The sequence below is a fragment of the Arvicanthis niloticus genome, chromosome 11 (genome assembly GCF_011762505.2).
Source record: "Arvicanthis niloticus isolate mArvNil1 chromosome 11, mArvNil1.pat.X, whole genome shotgun sequence".
Lineage (NCBI taxonomy): Eukaryota > Metazoa > Chordata > Mammalia > Rodentia > Muridae > Arvicanthis > Arvicanthis niloticus.
The window spans coordinates 32968152-32993935 of NC_047668.1; the positions used below are offsets into that span (position 1 = coordinate 32968152).

The window sequence follows — 25784 nt, forward strand, 5'->3', positions numbered from 1 at the left end:
TGCACACAGGAAACACACCTTTGCGAAAAAGACAGACCCTACTTCAGGAAAAAGGATGGAAAACAATCTTCCAAGCAAATGGTCCCAAGAAACAAGCTGGAGTAGCAATTCTAATATCAAATAAAATCGATTTTCAACCAAAAGTAATCAAAAAAGATAAGGAAGGACACTTCATACTCATCAAAGGAAAAATCTACCAAGATGAACTCTCAATTCTGAACATCTATGCCCCAAATGCAAGGGCATCCACATACATAAAAGAAGCTTTACTAAAGCTCAAAGCATACATTGCACCTCACACAATAATAGTGGGAGATTTCAAAACCCCCACTCTCAGCAATGGACAGATCATGAAAACAGAAACTAAACCGAGACACAATGAAACTAACAGAAGTAATAAACCAAATGTATTTAACTGATATCTATAGAACATTTCATCCTAAAACAAAAGAATATACCTTTTTCTCAGCACCTCATGGTACCTTCTTCAAAATATACCACATAATTGGTCACAAAACAGGCCTCAACAGATACAAAAAGATAGAAATAATCCCTTGCACCCTATCAGATCGCCATGGACTAAAGCTGGTCTTTAATAATGACAAAAACAATAGAAAGCCCACATACACGTGGAAACTGAACAACGCTCTACTCAATAATGACTTAGTCAAGGAAGAAAGAAAGAAAGAAAGAAAGAAAGAAAGAAAGAAAGAAAGAAAGAAAGAAAGAAAGAAAGAAATTAAAGACTTTTTAGAATTTAATGAAAATGAGGACACATCATACCAAAATTTGTGGGACTCCATAAAAGCAGTACTAACAGGAAAACTCATAGCACTAAGTGCCTACAAAAAGAAACTGGAGAGAGCATACACTAACAGCTTGACAGCACACCTGAAAGCTTTAGAACAAAAAGAAACAAATACACACAAGAGGAGTAGATGGCAGAAAATAATCAAACTCAGGACTGACATAAACCAAGTAGAAACAGAAAGAACTATACAAAATACAAAAAAAAAAAAAAAAAAAAAAAAAAAAAAAAAAAAAAAAAAAAAAAAGGAGCTGGTTCTTTGAGAAAATCAACAAGATGGATAAACCCTTAGCCAGACTAACCAAAGGGCACAGAGACAGTATCCAAATTAATAAAATCAGAACTGAAAAGGGAGACATAACAACAGAAACTGAGGAAATTCAAAAGATCATCAGATCCTACTACAAAGGAGTATACTCAACAAAATTGGAAAATCTGAGTAAAATGGACAATTTTCTAGACAGATACCAAGTACCAAAATTAAATCATGAGCAGATAAACCATCTAAACAGTCCCATAACCCCTGAAGAAATAGAAGCAGTCATTAAAAGTCTCCCCACCAAAAAAAAGTCCAGGACCAGATGGTTTTAGTGCAGAATTCTATCAGACCTTCAAGGAAGACCTAATACCAATTCTCTTCAAACTATTCCACAGAATAGAAACAGAAGGAACACTACCCAATTCATTCTATGAAGCTACCATTACACTCATACCTAAACCACAGAAAGACCCAACAAAGAAAGAGAACTACAGACCAATCTCTCTTATGAATATTGATGCAAAAATACTCAATAAAATTCTCGCAAAGCGAATCAAAGAACACATCAAAATAATCATCCATGATCAAGTAGGCTTTATCTCAGGAATGCAGAAATGGTTCAATATTCAGAAATCCGTCAATGTAATCCACTACATAAATAAACTTAAAGAAAAAAACCACATGGTCATCTCACTAGACGCTGAGAAAGCATTTGACAAAATTCAACATCCCTTCATGTTAAAAGTCTTGGAAAGATCAGGAATTCAAGGCCCATACCTAAACATAGTAAAAAGCAATATACAGCAAGCCAGTAGCCAACATCAAACTAAATGGAGAGAAACTTGAAACAACCCCACTAAGATCAGGGACTAGACAAGGCTGCCTACTCTCACCCTACCTATTCAATATAGTACTGGAAGTCCTAGCCAGAGCAATTAGACAACAAAAGGAAGTCAAAGGGATACAAATAGGAAAGGAAGAAGTCAAAATTTCACTATTTGCAGATGATATGATAGTATACTTAAGTGACCCTAAAACTTCCACCAGAGAACTACTAAACCTGATGAAAAAAAAAAAAAAAAAAAAAAAAAACTTCAGCAAAGTGGCTGGATATAAAATCAACTCAAACAAATCAGTAGCCTTCCTCTACTCAAAGGATAAACAGGCTGAGAAAGAAATTAGGGAAATGACACCCTTCACAATAGCCACAAATAAAATAAAATATCTTGGAGTGAATCTAACCAAGCAAGTGAAAGATCTTCAAGTCTCTGAGGCAAGAATTTCAAGTCTCTGAAGAAAGAAATCGAAGAAGATCTCAGAAGATGGAAAAATCTCCCATGCTCGTGTATTGGCAGGATTAATTTAGTAAAAATGGCCATCTTGCAAAAAGCAACCTACAGATTCAATGCAATCCCCATCAAAATTCCAAATCAATTCTTCATAGAGATAGAAAAAACAATTTGCAAATCATTTGGAATAACAAAACACCCAGGATAGTGAGAACCGTTCTCAACAATAAAAGAACTTCTGGGGGAATCACCATCCCTGACCTCAAACTGTACTACAGAGCAGTAGTAATAAAAACTTCATGGTATTGGTACAGAAACAGGCAGGAAGATCAATGGAATAGAATTGAAGATCCAGAAATGAACCTGCACACCTATGGTCACGTGATCTTTGACAAAGGAGCTAAAACCATCCAGTGGAAAAAGGACAGCATTTTCAACAAATGGTGCTGGATCAACTGGAGGTCAGCATGTAGAAGAATGCAAATCAATCCATTCCTATCCTCTTGTACAAAGCTCAAGTCCAAGTGGATAAAGGACCTTCACATAAAACCAGATACACTGAAACTAATAGAAGAGAAGGTGGGGAAGACCCTCGAATACTTAGGCACAGGGGGAAAGTTCCTGAACAGAAGAACACCAATGGCTTATGCTCTAAGATCAAGAACTGACAAATGGGACCTCATCAAATTGCAAAGCTTCTGTAAGGCAAAAGACACTGTCAATAAGACAAAACAGCAACCAACAGATTGGTAAAAGATCATTACTAATCCTAGATCCGATAGAGGGCTAATATCCAATATATACAAAGAACTCAAAAAATTAGACTCCAGACAACCAAATAACCCTATTAACAAATGGGGTACAGAGCTAAACAATGAATTCTCAACAGAGGAAATTCGAATGGCCGAGAAGCACCTTAAGAAATGCTCAACATCCTTAGTCATCAGGGAAATGCAAATCAAAACAACACTGAGATACCACCTCACACCACTCAGAAAGGCTAAGATCAAAAAATCAGGTGATAGTAGATGCTGACGAGGATGTGGAAAAAGAGGAACACTCCTCCATTGTTGGTGGGAGTGCAAGCTGGTACAACCACTGTGGAGATCAGTCTGGCGGTTCCTCAGAAAATTGGACATAGCACTACCTGAGGACCCAACTATACCACTCCTGGGCATATATCCAGAAGATGCTCCAACATATAACAAGGATATATGCTCCACTATGTTCATAGCAGCCTTATTTATAATAGCCAGAAGCTGGAAAGAACCCAGATGTCCTTCAACAGAGGAATGGATACAAAAAATGTGGTACATTTACACAATGGAGTACTACTCAGCTATTAAAAATAATGAATTCAAGAAATTCTTAGGTAAATGGATGGAACTAGAAAATATCATCCTGAGTGGGGTAACCCAATCACAAAAGAACATACATGGTATTTACTCACTGATATGCAGATATTAGCCCAAAAGCTTGAAAAAGCCAAGATTCAACTCACAGACCACATGAAGCTCATGAAGAAGGAAGACCAAGTATGGATGCCTCAGTCCTACTTGGAAGGAATGACAGAATGCTCAAGGGAGCAAATATGGCGACAAAGTGTGGGACAGAAACTCAAGGAGGGGCTGTCTGGAGACCACTCTACCTTGGTATCCGTCCCATGTGCAGTCACCAAAAATAAACGCCAATATGCATGTCAGGAAGTGCCTGCTGACAGGAGCCTGATGTAGCTGTCTTTTCGAAGGCCTGCCAGAGTCTGACATATCCAGAGGCAGATGCTTGCAGCTACCCATTGATCTGATCAAGGGTTGCCAATGAAGAAGTTAGAGGACTGAAGAAGCTGAAAGGGTTGGTGGCCCCAAGAGGAGAGCAACAGTGCCAACCAACCAGAGCTCCCCCCCCAGCCTGGGAGCACAAAGGGAGGCACCCATGACTTCAGCTGTATACTTAGGGGAGGATGGCCTTGTCAGGCATGGGTGGGAGAGGAGATCCTTGGTCCTATGAAGGCTGAACACCAATCAGGGAGGAATTTGATGGTGGGGAGGGAGGAGGGGGTAGGTGGGGGCACACTCTTGCGGAGGCGGAGGGGGAGATGGATAGGGGGTTTCTAGGTGGTGGGGGGAATGGGATGAGGGAATAAAATCTGAAATCTAAACATAATATCCAATAAAAAAATATGAAAAAAGGAGTTGCCTTGGGAGGGTAATCTAAGGACACACAAATTATTAATAATATAAAATTTCACCTTATCCAAATTGACAAACTACTACAATCAACTAAAAATCATTAACAAATAAATTAGGAAACCCTGTAAAACACAGTAGTTGTACAACAGTTCACAGCAGAACATTCAAAATAGCCAAAGTAGAAATAAGCCAAATGTTTATCTTGATGGACAAACAAAGCAGGGTCTGTATCACAAAATAACATTCACCAAAAGGAAATGAAGCTGACACATAAACTATGAAAAATATTACACTAACATAAAGAGCACCATGACCTCCTGCCTGAGACCTGACTAAGATCAAGCCAGTCAACAATCCAACAATCCAACATGGAGGGGAAAGGGGTTCATAGGTTCCACCCCTGACTGAGGGGAAACTGACAGTTGACTTCTATGGCAGGGAGAGACGGTTTTTTTTGGGGGGGAGGGGGTGTTGTAAGTTGACTTCACTCCAGTGGATGGCCCCATACCATGAGTATATGGGCAGTGCAAACTGAACTCAGTGATTTATGAAAAAAATAAAAAAACAAAGACAACAGAAAGTGTGGGTGGGCATGGATCAGGAGGCAGTTAGAAAAGACAAGAGGTGAATATGATCAACTATACTGTGTAAAATTCTCCATGGGGGGAAAGAAGAGTTGTCCTGGTCATGATGTCTCTTCACCACAGTAGAACAGTGACTAGGAAACATGGACAGGAGCCGTTGAAGACAAAAGATGGAATATTGGAGGTTGGATCTTAGATGTCTCCAAAGTTCATATATTAAAAAAGTCTTGGATGCCAAAACTGTAGAGCTATTTGTAGGGGGTTGATGGAACTTAAGTCACGCTTATTTAGAAGTTAGGTCATTTGGAAGGAGTGTAGCAATATTTTTTATATATAAAACACACACACATTGCCTTTATATTTTGATATGCCTTAAATAGTGCAACAGCTGGACCACTTTCTAACCTCCATGTGGTTAATCTACCTCCCACCGATAATCTCAAGTTATTACATACTGAGATCTATATTCTACCTTGGCTGTCCTGGACCCAGAGGGCTGCCCAGCTGGGCTGCACTCTCCTGACTCCTTCACATGCTGACATGCCTCCCTGTCCTACACTCTTCTCAGCCATGGCGTCTCCCTCCTCCTCCTCCTCCTCCTTCTCCTCCTCCTCCTCCTCCTCTTCCTTCTCCTTTTTCTCTTCCTCTTCCTCTTCTTTCTCTTCCTCTTCCTCCTCTTCTTTCTCTTCCTCCTCCTCCTCCTCCTCCTCCTCCTCTTCTTCCTCCTCCTCCTCCTCTTCCTCCTCCTCCTCTTCCTCCCCCTGTTTCTTCTCTTCCTCCTCCTTCTCCTTCTTCCAGAATGGTGGATCATCTCTTGCACCTTCCTCTGTTTCAAGCCTTGGAATCCTAAAGTCCCATCTCCGTCTGCCCTATCCATCCACTGGATCTTATTTACCAAGCAGAACCAGCTTGGGGCAGGATCTCCAAGTAAGCAGTTTTGGGGGACCAAAATTAACATAATATAAACAGCAAGTGGGCCAAACAGAGGGGTGTCCTAGAAGATAATAATGTGACCCTAGCCCCACCCTGTTCTTTGACTTTGCATTCTGGCTACTATTACCTAACTTCCTCTAGTGGGCATACCTACCTTGGCACGAGCTCAAAAGCAACAACTCCTGATGAAGTTAGAAATAAAAACTATAAGCCAAATCTTATTTTCTTTAAGTTTTTTATTTTGCCACAGAAACAATATTAATATATCAGGAATCATTCTTTCTGGTATTAAAAAGGTACAAACATAGAGATGTAATGAGAACCTGAAGGGGGGAATGTGCAGAAGTTTGTATAATTTTTTTAATGTGCATGTTTATGGATATAAGAAAGTGAGGGGAATTAGGAAATAAGAATGGGCAAGTATGGTGCACCTCTGCAAACCCAGGGCGCTGGAGCCTGAGACAGAGGGAAGAAGAGTTCAAGACCAGCCAAGGCTATTTAATATGATCATTTCCCAAAAACAGAAAAAGGAGAAAGCAAACAATGAGAAAGGCGTTAGTAGTCTTCAGATGTGGTCTGGATTGGCAGTTGGAATGATTAATTTTCTCTAGAGGCAAAGTTGGAATGAAAAAAAAAACAAAAATGCATTTGCCAAGAGGAAACATAAGAAATTAAATTCCCTTGTTGATATTATCTTGTCTATACTAACTAGTACCATTGGTTCCGAACACATTTCTTTTTTCATAGCTACAGAAAACCTTTCAGGACTTGTCTCCTGGTCTCCAAGTAGAGAACACACATCTCTACTATGTTCCTGAAAAACAATTAAGTTTATCTCCACTCTTAGAAAAGATTAAAATGCATTTGCCTTCAAAATCACTTGTAATGGAGGTAAGTTCAATCCAATTAAGTTATCGTTATGCCTTCACCTGCTATTCCACCTAAACTTTCCAATTTCAAATGATTATAATTTGTTTTACTTCTACCTTAATTTTTACATGTTCAAGTAATGATTGCTTTTCATCTACTTAACAGTAATTAACCACTATTATTGAGTCATTAAATTATTTTTATCTTGCTTAAAATTCTATGATCCTCAAGTATTTCTCTTCTTCTCAAAATAACTTCCAACTTAGCACCTGAATCTGAATCTCTAATATATGGCATGATACTTTCACCACAATAGTGTGGCTTTTTTCTGCTACTTATAAAAGTTTTGTTTTAAAAAATACTTATTTGTCACACGCGTGCATGTGTGTGTGTGTGTGTGTGTGTGTGTGTGTGCGCGCGCGCGTGTGCGCATGTATATATATCCTGGTGTGGTAGCCTATGTGATGAGCATGGAAGCCAAAGGTTGACATGGCGATTTTTTTTTCAGTCACTTTTAACGAGACAGAAACTCTTCACTTGCTGTTTTGTCAGAACATTATCAAAAGAATGACTCATGGTGAGTAATGTCTTCGGGAACTTTGAGAGAGGCTCTAGGGATAGGGGGCAAGGGCAGAGGGGCTTTTACCTCAAGTGCATTTTGTTCCCTAAATTGTTCTTGGATATGATTCCATTCCTCCTGTGACAAACATGTATATTCAATTTATCAGACATGTTTATTCTTGTTGGGTGTTAGAACATAGATATAGAACTCAACCCGGTCAGTGTGTCCTGAATCTGAATAAGGCCATCTGCCTTGCTTTTGTGCTTTTCCAGATATACTCTCTACTGTGTGCCAGGAAATCATGTTTAAATTGGTCTGTCCTGAGAAAAGTTCTGGGAAAGAGCTGCACTGTCAATGTTTAGTATATGCTTACTGGCATTTGTCGTTTATTTATGTGTTTTTCTCATCATGTTTTTTCTGAACTCAAACAACCTTCCTTGGATCATTGCTTTCCTTTTTATTTGTGTATAAAAGTACAGCGAAACTGAGGTAAAGTTGTCTACAGCTAGACTGTAGTCTGACCCATTCTTCCAGGTCCTCAGATCCCCCAGGTCCTGCAGACACAGCTTTGCACAGGTGGACAAAAGTCCACACTATTTCAGCTATGCTGGCTGCATCTGGATCTGCCTGCATTCATTCCCTGTGCTGTTTTTACAGATACTCCCAGCTTTTACAAGAGTCCTGGGGGTCTGCACACAGATGTTCCTATGTGCACAGTAAACACTCTATTCATTGTCTCCCTAATCCAAGATCTTCTTCTTTTCAAATTTTAGAGTTGCTTGAGGTTTACATTATAAGAAACACACAGAGCAAAATAAATGACAAAATGTTCATCAATACTCATGTCATAAATTTACTTACTAGATATTAGTACCTGCCTTAGGGTTTCTGTTGAAAACTCAAAGCCCACACCAGTGATACACTTCCTCCAACAAGGTCACACCTCTTAATAAGGCCACTCCCTATTGACCTGCAGGGACCAATTTTATTCAAATACCACAGTCCTGAAATATAGTAAGTATTGGGATTGACCTTTCAACAGCCTCTCAATGTAGCAAGTAATGACTAGAAGTATAAACTTCACTTATTATGAAAGAAGCCATTTACTCTTCACCTACAACAGCATCCATTCCTCTAATGCTATGTGCTAACCCTATTTAAACCAATGTTCCCACTTGCTGTTCCATCCATGGGGGAAAAAAATGTTATCTGATTTTGGTTTGAGTTCCTAAAACGTAATCACAGAGTAATGAGATATTTAGGGTCTTTAAGAAGTTTATAAAACGTTTCATAAAATAATGCTATAGGCATTTCCAGATGTCTCGAAAACCCTGCCCACTTTTGGAGAAAAGGTGACATAATCAACTTTCTGAACCTGAGTCCCCAACATAGACAAATAGACATCCTGCCCTTAAAGTACATACTGAGACTTGGGCAGCTTCACTCTTCCTTTTTACTCCCTGGTAGTCCTAAGTCACGCCCCTCTGCCGTGCTGTACACTCACTATCACAGTGTTTCCTCTGCCTTGTCACAGAGTCCAGGTAGCAGCTGTCGATATTGTGACACATCTGAATATGTGAGTCAAAACAAACTGCTCTCTCTCCAGTAGGTTATCTGAAGTATTTTATCACCGAGACAAAAATGAGCTGAAAAGGACATGAAGTACATACTTAGCAGGCACGAGTTTCTCAAACCCTTTCTGGAAACAGCTCATTCATCTTCTTATGGGATGAATTCCTTTTCCTGCGGAATCTTAAGTTTTACTTAGAATTTCAGTTTGCACCAGATGTGCATTATTTTTCGAGTGGCGTCTATATTCTATTAGTTTACAACTGCGCTCCCCGATGTATTACACGTGTTGAGGGAAAAACAGGTTATATGTCTTATTACTCCACACTCTGTTCCTATCAGCATACCTAAGAAATGTATTTGCATCATAGCAAGACTGCCTTTGTTGGGACTACAGGCCAAATGTACTGTTTTACATTCTGTAAAGCTCACGCTAAGGACTATCTCATTGTACTGGCTGGATTTGTGTCAACTTGACACAAGCTAGAGTCATTAGAGAGGAAAGAGCCTTAGTTGATGAAATGTCTCTGCCAGCTGTAAAGCACCCTCTCAATTAGTGATCAAAAGGGAAGGACCCAGCCCATCGTGGGTGATGCCATCCCTCAGGTGGTAGTCCTCAATTCTATATAAAAAAAAAAAAAAAAAAAAAAAAAAAAGCAGGCTGGGCAAGCCATGAGGAGCAAGCCAGTAAGCAGCACTCCTCCATGGTCTTTGCATCAGCTCCTGCCTCCAGGTTCCTACCCTGTTTGAGTCTCTGCCCTGACTTTTTACAATGACAAACAGCAATATGGAAGCATAAGTCAAAAAACCCTTTCCAATCCAGCTTGCTTGTTCATGATGTTTTGCTGCAGCAATAGAAACTCTAACTAAGAACTTATCTAGATCATCCTGGCCTCCAAAACTGTGAGCTGAGTGAAGTATTTTTGCTTTAAATGAGCCTATCTCAGTTATATCTATAGAGCAACCAAAACCGTATCAACAAAAGGTGTACTGAGGAAGAAAGGATTATTTTGTTTTACACCTAAGGTACAGTTCTATTCATCTATCCGTGATATAAATTTACTCACTACTTTATGTTATTAAACCAGATTGTCATATTGTCCAGTCAACCTAGGTGTTTTATCTGATACAAAATCTTGAGTGTTTTATATGTCTAGGCACAACTAGAATCAATAATTAAATTTACTGGAAAATAAAATGACCCAAAATTACTCTCTAGAAGCCACTATGCTACCTGTCAACAGTATAGAAAAACTCTTATTAAGCAGTTCCTCTTTTTAAAAAATAAAAATAAAATAGACCTCAGCAGATAAAGTCTATTTCATATGCAGTTTAATACACAAACATTTAAAATATTTTTTCTAGTAAGAAGATTTCAGCTAACCTAGATATAACTCTTAAGAAAACAAAATTCTTTCAAAGCAGTTCCTGGGGTTCTAGGTAAAGCCAAATGCTGTTCAATGTAACCTTAATGAAGCAAACCTTCCCTGAACCATCACAACTCGTTCTCCCCTTTCTCATTCTTCTATGTGCCTACAATTATCTTTGATCCACATAGTCTAGGATGCTGAAACAGAGAGCATATTTACATTCTCCTCATGAAATTCCCAGCAGTCTCCAGAGCTGACTATACCTACATCTTCCTGTAAAACACCATGTGGCAACAAATAGAATATGGAACATGAAACCCAATGTACAGAAAAAATTTTGAATTAAAACTCAAATGCATTTATATGATGAAGTAAATGCAAGCCCCTTTAATTCCAGTGACGTTAGAAATAAGTTCTGTGGAAAAGCTGATAGAAACTCTTCGGTGATGCTTTCTAGAACCAGAAAAACCTTGTCTTTGAAGTTTGAACAGTTACTTTTATGGTTTCAGATACTTGATTCTCTCAACTCAACTTGGAATTTTTTAAAAAAAATCTACCCTGTAATATACATAGATAGGTCTTATGATTTCTGTCTGCATTCAATAATGTGAGCTAATGGGGTTATGGTTATAGTTATGAATAAGTGTTCACACAGAAATGCATATAAAAATGGTGCATTTTAAATTTTTCTTTCAAAGCAATAATGTGTTTTTAAAAAAAAAAAGCCTGGCCATAGTCCATCCTCCTCTCCCTACCTTGGACATCTCAAACCCACTTCTTCACTGGAAGTGTTCATTTTAGAGACCAAGAAGAATGTCCATCATTTGTTTTTTATGTGTACTGTATAGGTTTCTTCTTAGTTTGAAGTATGTTAAACTCAGATGAAGTTCTTCCTAACAAAAGAAGCCAGATTTGTCTGTGAGTGTAGAAGGCTTTCTCAGTGTGTCCTGTGGACTGGAAAACACACACACACACACAACCACGTGTATCTTTGGGAGGATGAGCACAATGCCTCCCATGGCTTTGACTTAATCTGCTTACTGCACCCACAGCCCTGGCACTTTGGCAGTCCTCTGTTTTTCTCAAACAAAGCAATGGCATTCCAGAAGGACAAATTCTAGTCCCTGGGGAAATTCCAGCAATTGGATGGGAAGACTGGAACAAATCCTGCTGCCTCAGAGCTCATGAGTAATTTTAAAAATAAATAGCTTCCTTCCTTGGTTCTTAGTTTATTGTTTCTGAAAGGAGGAAATGGATACATCATGCTTGTCAAACAATTAAAAAACTTTTCTACAACTAAACAAGAGAGAGACACACATACACACATAAACACAGAGAGAGAGACAGAGACGTGTGCTAATCCAGAAAAATTCTCTTTGGTAAAATGAAAATGCATGCCCTTTTGAAATTGACATTCCCAAACTGATGGATAAATTTAGCCACTACTTCAGCTTGAGACTTGCTGATAAACCCAGGCGTTAAAGTATGTCTCAGGGCTATTCTCCATTCACACTTAATGCGAGGTTGTTACTTTCATGCAATTCACTAACAAAAGATGTAGCTCTATGGAGAAACAAAGAAAATGTCCAAGTGTTCTTTGGGATGAGTTGCAGTGTTTGTTCTGGTCTTAAGGTCACCTTTTGAAGAATCTGTTAGTTAACAATGCCTGCTGCTGGACAGTCTTCATTGTTTTAGAATTTTTCTTGCTTTTACCCCCTTTATAAACCTCGCATCAGGCAGCCATGTCAGTAATGCCAGGATTGGACCATCCCACGCTGACTCGGACGTTGTCTTGAGACTAAGCTCTAAAGCATCAATGTTCCTATGGTTGGGCCTTAAAATAGCTTTGAGGAAATCCTAGGAATGACTGAGGCTAGGGGGCTGGATGCTTCCACAGAAACGTTCTTTCTCATGGACTCTTGCTGCTTTTTTGTTCAGAATTGCTACAGTGGCCTGAAGTCTTAGAGCAAACCTTGTATCTACTTGTTCACGCTTTTGGTTTCTTATGATGGTAAGTCCCTGTGGGTTTTGTTTGGAAATAAAGCATTGTAAATGTTAAAAATAGAGTTACATGGAAGTAGGTAAGCGCATTGTTTTTGCATGTGTTTGTAAAATTCCCTTTTTTAAAAAAGCTAAAAAAAAAAGAGTCAGGGTGAAAATATTTGTTTGATTCAATAAGAGAATCTGGCTCTGAAAAAGAGCCAGCCAAATCTGTGTTGTATAACACTGACTCTTGACTTCTGGGAGGAGAACGGCAGCTTTTTTTCTCATTTTAAAGTAGGCCTAAGAGGGTCTCTTCTCTGAGGATGGATTATTTGGACCCCTAGCTTCATTCTGAAAGGGACAGGACAAAGATCTGTCTTCTGGAGCTCATGTATGAAGGCATACCTTTACATACTAGACATTCTTTGCACATTTTTATGATCTAGCAGTAAAGTGGTTCAAGGTTAGGTCAATGTGTAAGCTTAAGGGTTTACTTAAGAAAAGAAATTGTTCACATAGTGTGTGCTTAGTGGGTGAGGACAGTGGGATGGGTAGGGGGATCTTGTGCCTTCTATGTGACTGGCCAAGTACTCACCTAGGGAGTCAGAAGGACGTGGATCCTGTATGTTCCTGACTTCACACAGGAGGAATTTTAAAATTCTGACCTGTAGAAATGCAACTGGAGAGTGACTAGGCTAATTCATAGATTGTCAGTTACCTCTCTGGATTCTCTGCTCCACTTTCTTGATTCTCAACTGACTCGTTCCATATGACAGCCAAAACAATCACCACCACCTTTGAATATTACAGCACTTGGCGACCTAGTCAGTCAAGTCTTCTGAGAGGCAGAAATCTAGCCATGCAAAAATCTCATTGAGCAAAATGCCTATGAGAGAGTGCAAGGGTACCTGAGGCACACCAGATAATTTGGCATGCCACAGTGTAAGTTTGGCTCTGAAGGAAATTGAGAGGGAAGAGCACCCTGTGATGCTGTGTAACCTGTAGGTGGTTTGGGCGAGGGACATTAGGAGTCAGTTCTCAGGTCAGTCCGTCAGTCTGAGCATTAGAGGAGTCCTAGCCTTCAGATCTGCTTACAAGCTGACCAATGACTAGGAGCAAGAATAGAAAGAATTCTTGATGGGAGTGTGTGTGTATTGCCATTACTGCCAGTAGCAGTTGAGACGACTATGAATTAAAGGTCTCAACTTGCTTCAAAGGTCTATGAAGCATGTTCTCATAGCACTCAAATAAACTAAGAAAGAAGGGCACAGGATACAAGATCAAAAGTAAGTATTCTCAAAGCTTTCCTTGATTTTTTTTAAAACTCACATGACCATTTCAAAACCCATGATTTCCGGGACAGAGTCACAAAAAAACCCAAGACTGGGGCTAGTAATCTCATGCCACATGGTGAATTCACACAGTAGAGGAAAGATAATTTCTCAAAACCAACAGATATCTGCCAGCATGTAACATACATATAAACAGACAAATGTTTATGATGCAGGAAGATGGTATTTATTTCATGGTAGACACTTACTTTCTATTTTTATTTTTTTGGTACCAGAGATTGAAATTAGGATCTTCCACGTGCCAGGAAAAAAAACTCTACCATTTACTGAGTTGCATCCTGAACACTTAGACTTTTTGTTAGATTCTGACACAGAAATTTGCTAAGTTTCCCAGGTTGGACTTCACCTCCCTCTCCAGCTCCCCCAAGTATTGAACTTGCAATCCTCCTGCCTCAGCATCCTGAGTAGATGTAATCACAGGCTTATGTCACCTATTGGACCTATCTAATTCTCCATTTTAAAACAATCTAAAACTTCATAAGTAAGCAACTGACTTGAAGGTAACTTCTAACAGTAAGTGTTCCCCGCCCCTTTTAGAGTCCCCTTCGCCCACAAAAGAGACACGTGAGGCAGTGTTCAGGTAGTTACTACAGCGAGGCTTTATTCTTGTATCAGCTGAAGCGGAAGACACCAAGCCCGGAAAAGGCACTGCTTATATGCACCCTAGAGTGGCGTGTTCACTTCTGATTGGCTGTTCACTCATCACCCCATATTATGCCCCGGGATGGGCAGTGGCTTGGCGTGCTTTCACCTTTTGCACCTACGCAGTTAGTTGTTTACTTGTGAGAGCACAGGATGTCCGAGCCATCTTGTAATGGCGAATGTTGTCACGCTCACCGCGGCTCCTAACATCTCCCCCTTTCAATTTTATTAAGATGGAACAGCCTTTTGCCTATCAAGCTCGGCACCAACTCAGTGAGGGAAAGCAGAGGCCTGATCTCCTGTGCAAAATGAGATATTGTAATGGGTTTCTTCTCTTGTCGTTGTGCAATGAGTAATACTTCCCATACCCACCTCGATGCCTTTTTGTCGGGGAAAGGGAGCCTCCACTCTGGGGCGCCACCAGGGGAGGAGGTTTCTTGGCATCAAACCTTTGTGCATACTTTCGGGAAATCTATCCACACTCGTGGAACATTCCCTGTCGAGTACCCACTCGCAAACACCTCTAAATATTTAGGTACCACAGTTATTCAGGCAAGGGCTGGCTAGACTTAGACCTCTCATCAACCCACTGCAATGGGCTGAACCCTTGGGGTGCATTGACTGAGGGTCTCAGTCATCAGATACTTTCTTAGCATAGATAGCCAAATTTCAGGGGAAGATCCTTGCTCCAAGGCTACCAGTGCTTGGGCGATAGCGACCTTGTCATGTTTTTGTTGGGCTCTGAGCTTGCAGACCAACCATAACATGAACACTAATCCACAACATAGGGCTGCACCAAACAGGCCTATCCCCACCCTTTAAAAAAGAAAGAAAAGGCAGAAGAAATTCAAGAAGTAAAATCGCCAAGGGCAACAGGATCCACTCGTGTTCCATCAAGGCTCAAGATCCGGATCTGCAATTGCTGCTGCATCTGGTCCAGCTCCCTAGTCCAATTCCCTTGTAAATAAGCAGAAAGATTATGGCTTTGAATAAATGTATCATTCATAAATCTCAGAGGTGTAATACATAGATGTGGGGTTGCTGACACGCAACTCATCTGAACCACATCTGTGAGCTGTTCCACATGGGCTTGGAGCAAATCAACTCTCTGATTGACCAGCAGAATGCCTGATGCCAAGTGTGCATCCACTTTCTGTAGAGTGGTCAAAGCCTCAGAAGTCTTTTCTGAAATTAGATTAACAACAGTATCTGCTGTAACTTGATTAGCCAAGGCTATACCGGCTGTCACAGCTGCAGCTGCAGAGATGGTAATAGCAGTGATAATGGCTGGAGTTATATCAAAATCTCTCTTCTGTCGAAATAAGGTCAAGGTCCCAGACGTCTGAACGGGGATAGGGATCCAAGTGGTATACTGGCTATTAGGGCCTGCTTATAGACAAGAGCAGACCAGCACTGGGACATAAAGCAAGTTACATAGGTAGAAGTATTAAAGGAGTTGTTGGATAGGATGAAAAGAAATGGAGGATACACACAAACTGGAGTGAGGCACTACAGTTAAGGGTAAGGAGAAATTCTGTTTAGCAGAAGCGGCACCTTTTAAGAAGGCAAGGGCATAGGTTTTGGAAAAGCAGATAGGATAGCCATCTAAATTCACTATATATACTAGGAACCCAATTTAGGAGAGTCCAAGTGAGAACTGAGAGCGTCTGCAGATGAATCCTTCGGGGGGGGGGTCATTTTCAGGAACCGCAGGTCGCCTCGTCAGTCACTCTGGCAGCCAAAATGGGTTGTCTTCTTCCTGTGGAAAAACACAAACCGCTCCCCTGGATCTTATTAAAATAGGATCTGGGCCTTTCCATTGACCAGTCAAAACATCTTTCCATTTTATCATTTCTTTTGGCCTAGTTGGTTCCAGGCAATGGCGATCAGCCGCCTTGTTGCCCTGACTGTCCAAAGTTGAGAGTAAAAAGTGCCAGAGAAACAGTAACCCGTGGCACCGTGGGCAGAGCTTCCTCAACTTCTCCTTTTTGTTTTATCAAATAAGTTTTAAGGGTACGATGAGCACGCTCAATGATGCCCTGTCCCTGAGGGTTGTAAGGAAGACCCGTCAGGTGTGTCACCTCCATTTGGCGACAAAATTGTTGAAATTTTTGAGAAGTGTAGGCTGGTCCATTGTCAGTTTTAAGGATTTTAGGCTTTCCCCAAGCACTCCAAGCCTCGAGACAATGTTGAATAACATGGGTCGCCTTTTCTCCGGTCAATGGAGAGGCGAACATAACTCCAGAACAGGTATCAATGGAGACATGCAAATATTGTAATTTGCCAAAGGATGGGATGTGAGTAACATCCATTTGCCAGATCTGTAATGGCCTAATTCCCCGAGGGTTAATTCCAGTATGGGGAACAGGTAGGAATTGACAGAAGTTTTGGCATTGAGTCACGATATCTCTAGCCTCCTTTCTAGTAATGTCAAATCGACCTCGTAGCGTCTCAGCTGTCACATGAAACCTTTTATGAAAGGCTTTAGCAAAATCTAATTTTGGCAAAAGGGCAATTGCAATCAACTTTGTGGCTCGATCTGCCAGGTCATTTCCATGGGACATAGGTCCCGGTAAGCCTGAATGAGCCCTAATATGAGTTATAAAGACAGGGAATCTTCACTTAGCCAGGGTAAGCTGAATCTTTTGAAGAACTTCTACAAGTCTGCTAGATGTCTTAATTAACCCAGCAACTTCTAATGCGTTCACTGCATTAACCACATAGAAGGAATCTGAAACAATATTTAAGGGACCTGGAAAGATTTCCAGAACCTCTGACACCACTAAGCATTCCACAATTTGAGGTGAGGTTTCATGGTATTATTTGGATGTAACCTTATCATTAACCACATAGGCACCCACTCCTGTTTTTGACCCGTCTGTATAAACTACCATTCCATCTGGGAGTAGCTCCTGAGACACAATATGTGGAAATATGATAGCTTGAGTTAAGGCAAATTGTAAGATGGGATGCTTAGGATAATGATTATCTATTTGACCATTGAAGGAAGTAACCAGCACTGCCCAAACATCAGAGGTTGCCATTAATATTTGGACTTGATGGGCAGTATAAGGCACTATCAAAACCTTAGGCTCCCTTCCAAAATGGATAATGGCTGCTTTTAGTCCACGAAGGGCAAGCTGAGCGACTGAATCTGGATACCTTTCAATAATCTTTGCGGGAGAAGCATTGGGATGAATCCATAACAAAGGCCCCTCTTGCCATAATACAGCGGTGGGTAAGCATCTAGTTTTGAAAACACATAAATCAAAGGTTTTGGTTTCATCTATGTGTTTCAACTGGGCATCTTGTAAAGCATTCTCTACTGCTTGTAGAGCACGGCTCGAAGCTGGTGTTAAGGCCCTCGGTGAGGAAATATGAGCATCCCCTTCCAAAATATCAAATAAAGGTTTCAGTTCGGCCGAGGGAATTTTTAAAAATGGTCTTAACCAATTTATATCACCTAATAATTTCTGAAAATCATTCAAAGTATGTAAATGGTCTCTACGAATCTCCAATTTCTGAGGAATTATCTTTTCTGGATAGATAACCGTCCCTAAAAAGGAGCCAATTTCTGAAAATTGAACTTTCTCAGTAGCAACATGTAGACCCCACTGTTCTAAGGTGTTTAATAATAAGGGGTATGAGGTCTGTAAAGTAATTAAATCCTTATGACACATAATAATGTCATCTGTGTAACGGGCCAGCAGCAGAGAGGGAAATTGTTTCTTAATTGGCTCGAGGGCCATTTGTACATACAGCTGACATATAGTGGGGCTGTTGGCCATGCCCTGAGGCAGAACTTTCCACTGATATCTTTTATCAGGTATAAAATGATTAATAGTAGGTAGTGTAAATGCAAATCTTGGTCTATCTTGTGAACACAAAGGAATTGAGAAAAAACAATCTTTAATATCTATAATTATGATTTTCCACTGCTTAGGCAAGGCAGAGAGTAAAGGCAAGCCTCGTTGCACAGAGCCAAATAGTCACATCTGTGCATTGATGGCTCTTAAATCATGTAAAAGTCTCCACTTTCTGGATTTCTTTTTAATGACAAATATGGGTGTATTCCAGGGAGAGGTAGAAGGTTCTAGATGACCGAGCTGCACTTGTTCTTTAATTAGTTTTGTAGCAGCTTCCAATTTTTCAGAGGATAGGGACCACTGAGGAACCCACACGGCCTCCTCTGTGAGCCAGGGTATGGGCATAGAACCCTCAATGGCAACTAGGGAAAACCCAGGCCTTGTCTTCCTGTGTTTGATTCTTGTGAGACAGGATCTAACCTTCCTTGTTCGTTCCTGCCAAGACCCTTCCCTTCTTTAAATCCCATGCTCTTCATAATGTTTATAGCTTGTGGGGAGTATTCACTAGTCAGAACTAGCCCTAGGTCTTGTAAGATGTCTCTTCCCCAGAGATTGACAGGGAGAGGAAGCACATAAGGTATAAAACTTCCTGTTTGACCTTCTGGTGCCTGCCAAGTCAACAAATGAGAACTGACTGCGGGGCTGGCCTAATATCCCAATCCTTGTAGGGAGTGGGATGATCATTTTACAGGCCATGCCTTAGGCCACCAATTAGAAGAAATAATACTTTTATCCACTCCCGAGTCCAGAATTCCAGTAAAGTTCTTCCCCTCTATTGCTAACTGTAAGGTGGGTCTAGTTTTAAGGTCAACCACCAGATGAGCGAAGTCAGTTCCTGAAAAACCAAGCCTGTGAGCACCTCTAAGCTTCTCGGTGGATGGAAAACAATCATGTAAGCTTGGAAGGACAACCAATTGAGCAATCCTGTCCCCAGGGGAGATGGAGAATACACCTTGTGGGCTAGAACAGAGAACTTGAAGTTCTCTGTTATAATCCTGATCTATTACACCGGGGTGTACCACGAGTCCTTTTAAAGTAAGAGAGGAGCGGCCTAAAATAAGGCTGACACTTCCCCCTGGCAGGGGGCCTCTATAATCAACCGGGATCGGCTGCACCTTCATGCGTGGCATTAGTAGGACTCGGGAGGTGGAACGGAGGTCTATTCCTGCGGAACCCCTTGTGGCTCTGCAGTGAAAAGTGTCCCCTGAGTGTTCAGCAGTGTCCCATATCTTTTGGGGCCCTGGGATCTTGGGCCCGTATATCCGTTTTTTGAAAAATTTTCTTCCTTAATGGCTGAGGGATTTGGAGGGAGGATCTTACCTCTTATATCTCTAACAGAGCAGCAATCCCGAGCCAGATGATAGCCCTTTCCACACCTGGTGCACAGTTTTGATGGTATTTGATTATTTGGGCACTCTCTCTTCATATGTCCCGCCTTCCCACAGGCAAAGCATTGGGCCATATGTTTTGAAGGGAATTTTCCACAATTCTGACCCTTAAGGAGGACTGCAGCCATTTCTAAGTTTGCTGCTGCAAGTCCGGCATTAGTAAGGGGACCTCCCAAGCCGCGACAGACTCTTAACCAGTCTTGTAGCCCCTTGGCTCTCCAAGGAGCAATGGCTGCACGGCATTCAGCTGTGGCATTTTCAAAGATCATCTGTTCAATTAATGGCATTGCTTGCTCTGGTTCCCCAAAGATTCTGCCAGCTGCCTCTGTCATGCGGGCTACAAAGTCAGAGAAGGACTCACTGGTGCCCTGAGTTATTTTGGACAAATAAAGATCACTGCCTTCCTTCCTAGGGAGAGACTTCCATGCCTTTATTGCAGCTGATGCTATCTGTGCGTAGACCTGCCCGGGATGAGTGGTCTGGTTGTTCGCGTGTACGCCAACTCCAGCCAGCATGTCGAAAGTCCATAATTGCTGTCCCTCAGTGTTTGCATTAATCCTGGCTTGTGCTTGCAGTGCCTCGTGCCACAAGGCCTTCCACTCTAGGTATTGGCCCATATTGTTAAGTACCTCCTTCACTGTGTCCTGCCAGTCTCCTGGAGTCGTTGCACTTAACCTCTCCACTTGGGATACGGTAAAATTAGCCCCAATTCCATATGCACATACTGCCTCAGCTAATTCTTTGACCTGCCTATACTCTACTGGGGCATGAACACGGGTGCCTTCTGCCCCTTCAAAGACCAGAAATGCCAGCTGTAGCTGTCTCCGATCTCCTGGGCTGAGAAATGAATTAGAGATGCTGCCCGGGGCGTAGGCCAGAGGCAAGGGCGGGGCCGAGGGACTCAAGGTTTTTCTTAGTCTTATCTCAGAATGGTTATTTTTTGCATAGGTGGCTGCCTCCTGCTCTAGGCTCTCTTCCTCTCCTTGCATTAGGTCTTCCTCGGAGCTGCTAAGGTCTATGGCGGCAAGCTTCTTAATGGGGTAAAGGAGGATCCTTTTGACCTCCACTCTCTCTTCACCAGCTGGTGAAGGGTCCTTAACCTTAACAGGCCCTGCAGTGGCCCCTGTTCCTTTTGAGTACTCTTCTCTTTGACCAGGCTCCTTGGCCTGTCTCTGCTGCCCAGGCTTTTTTGCCTGCTTCTCTTTTCCAGGATCCTTGGCCTTGTCTTTTTCCCCAGGCTCCTTGGCCTGATGCCGGCTAACACGCTCTGTTTCTGATACCCTGGAGTGGACCTCTCCTGAAACCTCTTGACTTGCCCTAATAGCTGTGCTGCGAGCTGGATCCTCACAACACAAATAAGCTAAAAGCGAAAGCAACGCAAACAAGAGGCCAACTAGTGCAGCGGTGGCAATGAGTGAAAATCCGCTCGCAACCAAGGCTTCCACCCCAAACATACCTCTCAGAGACGTACCTCGATCCTGTAGTCTTTTAACCCACCCCGAATCTCGGGAGGGTCTCCCACGGCGCCTTGAAATTCCCGGGTTTCGGCACCAGATTGTTCTGTGACCCTTTCGAGTTCCCTTCACCCGCAAAAGAGACACGTGAAGCAGTGTTCAGGTAGTTAATACAGCGAGGCTTTATTCTTGTATCAGCTGAAGCGGAAGACACCAAGCCCGGAAAAGGCACTGCTTATATGCACCCTAGAGTGGCGTGTTCACTTCTGATTGGCTGTTCACTCATCACCCCATATTATGCCCCGGGATGGGCAGTGGCTTGGTGTGCTTTTGCCTTTTGCACCTGTGCAGTTAGTTGTTTACTTGTGGGAGCACAGGATGTCCAAGCCATCTTGTAATGGCGAATGTTGTCACGCTCACCGCGGCTCCTAACAAGTAAGCACATAAAAGGTTGCATTTTCTAATAATCTTATAAAAATAAGACATCAGTGAGTCATTTCACATTAAAGCAAAATAATGGATTATATAATTATATAGCATATTGCATTTCAGTAAATTGTAACAACCCTTAAGGGGAAATGAGGTGAGACTGGGAGAAAATATGTCACACAATTTTTTTCACATCTTATGAGCAGAAAAGCTCATAGTTTTGGTTCCAGACTAACTTTTCCAGGATATTAATATATATTTTTTTAAAAATGGAAAATAGGAATATTGCCTCTTCTATAGAAAAGGCTAATAATTGTCTTAGGGCATTGTTTGGGAAAGTATGTTTAATTTTATCGCTGTCTCAAAACCCCTGGCCAAAACAAGTTAAAGGGTGAAAGGTTTGGTTTGGCTTAGTTTCAGCGTATGGTCAGCAGCTTCACTGGTTCTGAGCCATGGTGAGGTAGACTATGATGGAAGGCATGGGGAAGCAAGCCTGACTACCTTACATGGCCAGAAAGCAAAGAAAGTATGGGGTGGGAACAAGATTCATCATTCCAAGGCACACTGCATAACACAATTCTTCCACCTAGAATCCATTTCCCAATATTATACTGTGAATCTATTAACATATGAGCCCATTGATTATGTCACAATTCAGTCACCTTTCAATGATTCAGTCTACTGACATAAACATGAGCTTTAGAAGAGAAAAATCAACATTTACACAGCACAACACTCAGGATGTCTCCTAAGATTTGAGAACACCAAGGAAGGCCTGGCCACCAGTCCACTTGCCCCTAGAAGCATTGCATGTGTGGCTGCTATGTCACATGTACATCAGTAGGTGGTAGAGAGGAGAGAGGCCATTTCTACGCTCAGTGTTCTGACCTGTGATTAGTTGTGATTAGTAATGACCAGTGATTAGCAGCCTAACACTCCCTGAAAATAGGGAGCCTGAGATGATCTTCAGTTGGATACCAAGGGATAAGGAAGACCTGGGTGAGACATAAGACCCCCTGCCATGGGGCCCTGAAAAGGAGCTAGCCTGAAATGACCACCAGTCTAGTGCTACACAGGCCCAGGGGAGAGGGGTGCCTGGCACCATAATGCAGAATCTGGACATAGCACTCCCAAGGCCACTCCTAAGATGACTCCAGATATTCATGAAACTCTAGATGCTACTAAGAAGAACAAGTAAGTGGTGGAGAAATGGAAAAGAAAGAGAAACAGAAGGATGTGGGCACAAAGAAGAGAGGCAGAACTGGAGACTCGAGGGTAGTGAGGAACAGCCTGATGTGAGTTGCCGGTGATGCCACCTGGGACCATGGTGAGGTCCTAACCTGTCTGGAGGACATTATCTGGGTCTGTGGCTTCTTACCACCAAAGACCAGGTCCCTGGTCTGGGCAACCTTCCCAGGGACATCTTGATGTCTAAGGGCTGTGCAGAACTAGACCCACCCCTTGCCTGGGCAACATGGGAATGCTGGCCCTAGAAGTATAAGAACAGAAGAGCTGATCACACTCCTAGGTAGCTGCAGTACTCGGGAGAGAGGGCCTGTACATTGTAGGAGTTGTGGATGAGCTGGCCCCAAGGATATAAGCATGGGAGAGCTGGCCCTACCACTCATATCCTGCGTGGTGATGGTGTGAACAAGGAAGAGATACCCTCCTCACCCCTCTCCTCTCACTAGCTATAGCAGGCGGGATACCTGGCCCTGAGCTTATGAGATCAGGAGAGTTGGCTCTACCCCTCACCAGCTGCAGCACTTGGGAAAGTGGGTCCTGTACCTTGCCTAAGCAGCACAGTAGAGCTGACCTTGATGGTGGAGATGCAGAAGAGCTAGCCTTGAGGGTGTGATCCTGGGAGAGCTGATCCCACCGCCTCTCTGCCATGTGATAACATGGATGAGGGAGATATGTAGCTGTAGATAGTTAATCTGCTCTAAACTCCCTGGTGGGTGAGCGTGCACTTCTTGCCACCCACCCAAATGCTCTGGATTCCAGAAAGAAGCATGCACAGACACAGACATACACATACATACACATACACACACACACACACACACACACACACACACACACACACACACACTTCACTCAGAGAGAGGTAGGGAATGGCTTGGAACTTCCAAACATTTGCATTGCTAACACCTCCCCTCCAATATTTCTGAATTATTACTTGCTAAAATCTTATTTCATCTCTGCTACTCCAGACCCAGTTGGGGTCTTCCCCGATTCTTACATTTTGTATGCTTTCTCTCCTGCAGCTCTTAGACTTGGTGTTTCTGCTTCCCCAGCATGGCAATTCTAAAACCTCATTCTTCCTGTGGTCCCTGCACAGGAAATCTGAAGTCCCACCTCTGTCTCCCTGGCCAGCCATTTGCCACTGGTGACTTTACTTATCAATTAGAGTCAACTGGGGGCATGGACCCTCAGCATCTGGACGTGCAGATTTCTGTGTGATTTGGGGAGTGGAATTAACACAAGTAGCAGTAGAACCAATCCACAACAGAGAAATGCCACACACACACCCCTAACCTTGTCACTTATGGCAAGCAAGAGAGATGGCCCGAAGTCATCAGAGCAGGAGAACTGTCTCTGCCCCTTACCCGCTGCAGCACTTGGGGGAGCAGGACACGTACCTCACCTGGGAAACAGTACAGCTAGCCCTTGATGTGGGAGTTTTTGGTGAGCCAGCCTGAGGGTGTGAGTATCGGAGAGCCAGCCCCGAGAGTGTGAGTGTGGGAGAGCTGGCCCCAGTCTTGTCTGCTGTGCTGTGATGTCAGTGAGGGAGAGATCCCCTCACCTCCCTTTTGCCCTTACCATAACCAGTGGCTGGACGGATAATAGTACCCAATGGGATCGTGAAAGCAGAAGAGCTGGCCTTGCCCCTTGCCTGCTATGACGCTCAAGAGTCCAGGCCTTGCAACTCTCCTGGGCAGCACACCAGATCTGACTGTGATGGAGGGGCATGGATGAGCCTACCCCAAGGTTGTGGATGCAGGAGAGCTGGCCCTGCCTCTTGTCTGCTGAGCAGTGGCTCAGATAAGAGAGATGCCCCCCCCCCTTCATCCCTCACCATTATGGCAGGCAGGAGAGATGGCTCTGGGGTCATGAGAGTTGGGAGAACAAACCCTGTCCCTCAACAGTTGCAGCACATGGGAGAATGGACACAGCACCTCATCTGGGCCTAGTTTGCAGGGTTTGCCTCAAGGGCGTGAGAACAGGCAAGCTGACAGACTAACCAGCTCAGATGCCTCTCAGACCCAGATCCAGAGCTTTGAATTGGCCCACCACAAGGCTGTGTGGGGGCTGGGGGGGCGGTGGACAAAGGTGGGGGGCAGAGGGTGGAGGGGAGCTGGTGGAAGGGAAGTCCCTGCAGATCCAGAGCTACAAGGTCTCCGAAACACACGGCAGTAGCAGGATGTCCAAGAGGAGTCCCAGTGAGGTTCTCGTATTGAGTGATAGAAGCCAGAGGTGGTAGGAGTTTTCAAGGGTGGACAGTGGGTTTGATGGGAGGGTGAAATGAGTGGGACTGGGGCACATGATATGGAATTCACAGAGAACCAATGAAAAGTTTTTTTTTTTTAAGTTGCATCTAATGAGATCAAATTAGGTCATTGTGGGCGAGCTCTCAAAAGGAGAGGACACTGGGAATCTAGCCCCTCCCTCTCACTTCCCAGTCATCATGAGCATCCTCCTTTAAGCACCACCTCCTGATAAGTTTAAAACTAGTAAGACAAGTAACCATGGCTAGAAATCCCAAAACGCAATCAAAATCAACTTTTCCTTTTTTTAGTAGATTTTCCGTTGTTGGGTTGATGGGTTGATATGTGTGCCCCACATCTGCCCCCTACCACCAAGGGGCTAGGGCCAGTGCTCAGAAAGGCAGAGGCATGGGAAGTTGACTGTGCACTCCCCATGCTGGTGCTGGGCAGGAGTTGGGCTATGTGAAGCCACAGGGCCCTGTTCAGGGGTCGTGGAACACAGTCTGAGGTCCCTCAGGGAGCCGGAGCTCTTGGCTAAAGGGTCCCTGGGCCAAAAAGCAGCAGGGGATCTGTGGGTTCTAAGGCTCTGGGCAGCAGTCATCAGGTCATGGATGTCCTTCCAGGAGATCTGCTATCTCTCTGGACAAGTGCAGGGCTGTAGCTCGCACGTGGGTGTGGGTTCTGTTGGGCTGTGTTGTGGTTCCCGCGTGTCTGTCACAGCTCAGGGAGGCAGAAGCATGGGAATTTGA

General features: G+C 42.9%; 1 non-coding gene across 1 annotated transcript; it reads left to right on the forward strand.

Annotated features, from left to right (window-relative positions):
• The first annotated feature begins 22337 nt into the window (after positions 1–22337).
• On the forward strand, positions 22338–22470 carry LOC117717419 (small nucleolar RNA SNORA17). Its single transcript, XR_004607910.1, has one exon. It is a non-coding gene; the product is annotated as a small nucleolar RNA SNORA17 (small nucleolar RNA).
• Positions 22471–25784: the final 3314 nt, after the last annotated feature.